The sequence below is a fragment of the Phoenix dactylifera genome, chromosome 1 (genome assembly GCF_051530095.1).
Source record: "Phoenix dactylifera cultivar Ajwa chromosome 1, Ajwa_hap1_PhDact_Kaust_v1.1, whole genome shotgun sequence".
Taxonomy (NCBI): Eukaryota; Viridiplantae; Streptophyta; class Magnoliopsida; order Arecales; family Arecaceae; genus Phoenix; species Phoenix dactylifera.
In genome coordinates, this window is record NC_143190.1 from 48378314 (window position 1) to 48384840 (window position 6527).

Consider the following 6527-nt stretch of genomic DNA (forward strand, 5'->3'; position numbering starts at 1 on the left):
CTTAGAAATTATATGTGAGAATATGATTATTTTCAATACAAACTTAGGATGTATTTGGATGATTGAGCTGAAAATTCTATAAGATTCATAAGTTGAGCCAGTACAACTAGCTAGGCCTATACTTATAAATATCGAGACATAGCTTTGGAGTGGGCCGGTTTGAATTTCATAGCAAGAAAAAAAAGACCTCAGCAGATTTTTTTTTTCATAAATATCCATAAATTTTTTTTATAGAATTCGAGCCGACTTACTCTATAGCTACTTTTAGATATTTATGAATATAGGCCCAGCCTATAATCTGATAGTTTTGCTATCTGTATTGATCCCATCTATGAATCGCATAAGATTTTCAGCCCAATCATTTAATCGTGCCCTCAATTTTAATTTTCTCCAAGAGTATAAATGTAAGGGAATGTATAATGTCAATTCATACTCAAAATGATTATTCGTCAACGCGATCAGTCAAAAATCTAGCAAGAAGAGAGACATTCATGCAAAAATAGAATGATTCGAAGGATATATAAAAGATAAAAAATGGAAATATATATAATAAAATGCAAGCGACAGAGACAGACATAGCTAGCTGGTTCTAAATATGAACCATTACCTTGATCACCAACAATCTAGAAATGTATACGACCACACTTGAGGTCTAAAAATATAGTTCAAACACTTGATCTAAAATCGTGTATATTACAAGGATTCCAATCTATAATCAGCTAGGCACTTCACAAACCCATCTACATACCTCTCCTGCCGTTCCTTGTCACTAAAAATGCCTCTCATCTCTTTAGCCTTGGCCCTTATCACCTCTCCCTCCTCCCCCACCATCACCACCTTCACAGCCCTGGCCACTGCCTCCCTGCCAAAGAAGCCATTTCGTTCGTCTCGTTCTACCTCCAACCCCAGCTTCTTCTCCCCCATGGCTCGAGCATTCAGCCCCTGGTCGGAGAAAACCGGCAGCATCACTAGCGGCCGCCCGAATTGCAGCCCCTCTATAAGCGAGCTCCACCCGCAGTGCGTCAAGAAGCCGCCGACGGCCTCGTGGGCCAGGACCTCCACCTGAGGCACCCATCCCACAGCCACCAGCCCTCGGCCTTCGGTCCGACCCTCGAACCCCTCAGGCAGCAAGTCAACAACGGCGCCAGTCTCGACGGTCGTCGACTTCCTCAGAGCCCATAGGAACGGCAGCCCAGATATCTCTAGTCCTAAGGCTAGCTCATGCATTTGTTCCCTGCTAATTGTGGCTTCGCTACCCAAAGCCACATATATGACGGAACCAGGAGTCTGGGTGTCGAGAAAAGTAAAGACCTGTCCGTGCCTTCTCTCACTGCTTTCCGTCAGGGGTGGTAGTAGGCCGACCGGCACGACCGGCTTGTCGTGGAGGCCGATTAATACCTGAAACCAATCGGCTTCAAAGTCCGTGCAGCTCCTCTGGGCTACAAGCTTGGAGTTCTCGAGAGAGAGCTTTGTGCGCAGCCAGTCGGGTACCCCAGAGGCATTGGGCTGCAGCGAGTCGAGGGCAAGCCTGATGGCCTCGTGGTAGCGATAGGCCACCGTGGTCGGGAAGGGCACTCGTTTGGGCGGTATCGTCAGGTCCTTCAACGATCCTCCGCCCGTCCCCATATCTGATGGACGGCCAAAGAAGGCCAAGGTGGAAGCTGGGTAGGTGCTATAGAAGATGCACGGAACGCCGGCTTTCGACGCCCAGTAGGCCGCGAAGTCATGGATGATCCAATCAGCCCTGGGGGAGGATTGGTGGATGAATTGGACGAAGGGTTGTTCGAGGCCATCGAAGGCCTTCTTGAGATCCTGGGTGCTGCTTTGAGGGAGGTCGCAGGTGGCCTCGGCGCCGGCGGGGAGGCCGTCGACGTGGGGGAGGGGAAGGGGGACGAAGCGGATGAGACGGGAGAGGTGGGGAGGGACGTCGGGGAGGCGGCGGAGGTTTCGCGGGGTGGAGATGAAGGAAATTTTGTGGCCGCGCTTGGCCAAGGATTTGGAGAGCTCGAGGAAGGGGTGGAGGTGGCCGAAGGCGAGCCATGGAAGCATAACGATATGAAAGGTGGTGGCATCCTCCATGAAAGAAAATTATGCAAGGATTTGGGAAGTATTTGATCGCTTCCTCCTTTGACACTCAGAAAAAAAGAAGGAAAGAAAAGAATGCAAGAATGGCACAGAACAGAACGAAGGAGGAGAAGAAGAGTCGTAGATGCAGATATAGGAGGAGAAATTGGTAGCCGTGTGATTGGAGTTTCTTAATCAGGAAGAGACATTGATTGATATGTATTTAGTAGTTCATTGAGAATTTTGGACTTGCACGCTACGCTGGATTTCTTGGCTGGTTAAAACGTCAAAGCGTCGGTGTTGACTCAGATGAGAGATTTCTTTAGTCCATTTGGTTGTAGGTAAACTGGTACCAATTTTATATCGAACTACCATATTTGGTATAAAAAATAGCCCAAACAAATGGTAAAACAAATAATGGATCCATATCTATTTTTAAAAAAAAAGAAAGTGAAACAAATATCATCAAAGAAAGTTATTTATTTTTCACTTCATGATAAAAAATACCTTCACTTATATTATATTAGTATTGTATTAATTCTATTAATATTATATTAAAATATTTATGATTAATAATTTTTGTAACTAATAATACATTTAATATATTAATATATTTAGTAATAAATATTAATTATTAATAAAATAATTAATTCATTAATTATCGTGAAATCTGACATACGATTTATTAGTAATTGATATATTTATTTGTATACCAAAACACACTAAAATTATTTATAATAATATAATATATTTTTTAATATATAATTAACTTAAAAATATTTATTAAATCATATAAATACTTAAAAATTTTAAAAAATATTATTTGAATTGTTTAAATAAAAGTATTTTTGGACAGTTGGAGATATTTCTATATAAAATTACTTCAAACAGATTAGTAGTATTTTTCGATACTATTTTTAATTTTTTTCACCAATAAAATATGATAAAATTTATTTTTTTTTCTTAATTATTTTTTTCAATAAAATATTTTTAGAAATCGTCTTTACCAAACGAGCCCAGTAGCATTTGTTTTTTTATTTCAAGAATCAGCAGTGCACACCACCTAAATTGGCACCTAACCGCATCCTCTGATCGGCTCACGGGCCCACAAGTTACACACCCCCCGCTACTTCGGTGAGGGGATATTAGTAGAAATTGAGCGAGGTGCGATTTTTCTACCATAAAAATCGATTTGATCCCGGTCATAATCTATATTGAATTTTTAAATTTATTAATAAAAGGCCAAACATCATGAATAGAAGAATTACATATGAATGCACGGTTCCATCCTGGATCGCATTAATAATATCGCATCATTTTTTTATTACAGTGGATATTATCTTCTCGCTGGCCACGTTATGCAGTGGTTGGAAGGATATGAGTTATGACATGACGCGAGGAGGAAAGTATTTGATGAGATGAGAGCGATGCAACGTCAAAGCTCCAGATTTGTCGATTGTCATGCAAATCAGATCAAAACTAAGGGCGGCTAGTTCTCCCTTGATGGAATTTTTCTTTCTTGTTGAAAATGATGGAATTCTTAAAGGGTAAGAAGGGAACAAGTATCTCAAATTGGATAGACATAGCAGACTACTTCAAATTGGATCTCTCCTGGGAGGAGAGCAGGAATTTGGATTCCATTTTCCTATAACATGCATCACCACCACCTTTTTTTTCCAACAAAAAATTCCTTGTAGGTGTTGCTGCTGTATCCCACAGTAAGCAATTTAATTTGTTACTGATCGTTTCTGTCAAACCATAGAGAACAAAATTCACCAGTCTCCTGCTTCACAAACTGCAGATTAAATGAACCTTGAAAATAAGAATTACATGTGGTCGTCAGCAGGAGTTATTTATAAGGTTCTAAGAGAAAGAGATGGAATTTTTCAATTAACCAGCCAATGGAATAATTTCCCAGTGGAGTCATATTAAGTTGGTGAGATATTATGAGTGCAATATGTTATGGTTGTATTTGGTTGCGGAATAAATTTGAAGGAAATAAGAAAAACTCTCTTACTGTAGAAGGAATGGGCTTATTCTTGGAGATAAGGGTCCTTCGGCGTGTGTCTGGACGCCGAAGTTGGGAGGGGATAAGGAGATGGAACAGGATGTATTTAATTTAACGCATGCTGCATTTCGAGATAATTTGGATTTTATTCAAAGACAAGATTGCGTCCTCACTTTTTAATATGTTCCAGTGAATGGGTAATGCGGTAATGAGGCTATATTATGAGAAAGAATAATCCTATTCCACCCTTTCACATATAATCGACTTGTGATGCAAGCAATGGGGATGTACCTTGGGCATGATAAGGATAGAATAATCCTATTCCTTCAGTTCGAAAGGCCGTTGAGCAGAATAAGGGAAGGAATAGTGGGCTATCCACCATTTTTTTGCCGCTCATACACAGCTTACACAGTTACACATGCTGGTGCTAGTGATCGGGTTTCAGTTCACTATGTTCAAGCATGAGTTTAAATGATCACAGATGACTTATCAATTGATCAGCTATAAATGATCTCGATGGCTTCTCAAATAATCCTCTTTTTTTAGCTTTAAATGATTATTCTAGGAGAAGTTCTACTCATGCTTAAACATAGTTTTTCAATCCAAACAGACTTGATTGTATTCCTGGATGGCTTATCCGTCTAGTAATACTTTCACAGCTTCAAAACAGGGAGTTGACAGGAACTAATACAACAAAGAGGAAATGTTCTACCATTAGGAGGGACTTCGACTCTAAACAAGAATAAGAAAATGATCTTCTGAAATGGATGATTTATCCCTATTTTTCTGGACTGCCAAGCTCGGTGGAAGCTTCTCCTTTTCTTCTGAGAATAAGATGTGCTTGTTAGTTTCTCCTTCCATCGGTCCATGGCTATGGGCATCCAAAAACTGTGAAAACATTTAAGCACAATCATGTAGATATATAATAGAGATAAAGGTTCTAGTGTTGTAATCTGAACTTGGTCTTGTTGTTCCTTTGCTGCCTCTTTGGTGGCAACTCTTGTATCCAGTTCACCTTCTCAATGAATTGGTTGGCTTTGCCTCCCCTTAAAAGAAGAAAAAAAGGTAAAAGAGATAAAGGCTTTCACAAGTTGATCAAAAGCATTGGCATATAATTATATTGCCAAAAGTTTTCCAAAAGCCAGAAAGGCATTGCTCATATTGGGCATCCAATGACAAAGTTAAAGAATAACACAATCAAAGCTCGACAAAATAGTAGCCAAGGGTTGCATCATGTGTCTGCAAGACTTGATCAACTCCTGCTGTTAAAATTCCCTTGATGATGCCTAACATTCCACCTTTGGTCCTAATCCATGTTGATCTTCGCATTCCTAAAGAATTAGGATTTAGGGTGCTGTCCAACTTCAACAAGACCGCTGGACTCGGGAAAAATCATAGTCCAAAATATATCAAGAAATAGTCTTAAGAACCAATTGGTTATGACATAATAATAAAAAGATACCTAGCTACAGTGGTTATGCAGATGCAAATTCATGCAGTGGAGAGGTCCAACCAACAACATGATTTGTAGGAACAATGAAAATATAGAGCTTTTTGCTGAAACCTGTTAAAATCTAAACGTGTCCTAGAAACTTGACAAATTCATTAGTAAGATTGGTATGTGATTCAGAACGTAGTTAAATAGGGCACATACTTACCCAATTTCTGAAGCTGATATTTATGCTTGAGGAAGTACATAGGTTTCATAGGATATGCATGCCTAAGCATGTGTGCATGTGTGTGAGAGAGAGAGAGAAGGGAGGGAGGGTGGATTAAGGCTGACTTATATTTCTTGGAAAATAGTACTAAGATAAAGAAAAATGAAAAGTTCAGAAGACATGGTATTCAGATATTTGTGCTTGTAACAGTGAAATATGAGCTAATATAAGTAGCCTTAGTATTGTCTTTTCTTTTTATGATATAGTAGCCTTAGTATTGATGTGCAACAAGGAGAAACTAATCAAGAGAATGATACATATAGATCTATGAAGCATCAAAATATTAAACTATATAAACTCATCATGCAACCTATTATATTAATTTGCAGTCTTAGCTATTTTCTCTTCTATATGCTAACTGTTGTGGTTCAAATCTGGCCTGAGGGTAACCATGCCGGTGGAGCCGAGAGAGCCGCCGGTGTGGAAAGGGGATGACGGGAACCACCTCCTGCGCGACGGCCGCGGAACTGCACAAAGCCTCACCGGTGTTCCCAGTGAGGGCCCTCTAACAATCAAGTTAGAGTGAGTAAATTTGGTCCAGCCAAAGGTCCCTTTGAAATTACCTGACCGAGCTATTTATAGCCTCGGTGGAGTAGCCCATGTGACGGAGGTACTATCAGTCCCCATCATGAGGGGGCATGGCTCTGAGCCGGATGGCGCGCAGCTCAGGTTGGCTAGTGACATGCGGTACAATCCGTTCTTGAGAATGGTAGGGTGTTGACAGTCATAGCAAGGCA

General features: G+C 40.3%; 1 pseudogene across 1 annotated transcript; it reads right to left on the bottom strand.

Moving 5' to 3' along the window:
• Positions 1-519: 519 nt before the first annotated feature.
• LOC103715283 (putative UDP-rhamnose:rhamnosyltransferase 1 pseudogene) lies at positions 520-2222 on the bottom strand (annotated as a pseudogene). The gene has a single exon (XR_015968853.2). The product of XR_015968853.2 is annotated as a putative UDP-rhamnose:rhamnosyltransferase 1 pseudogene (transcript).
• Positions 2223-6527: the final 4305 nt, after the last annotated feature.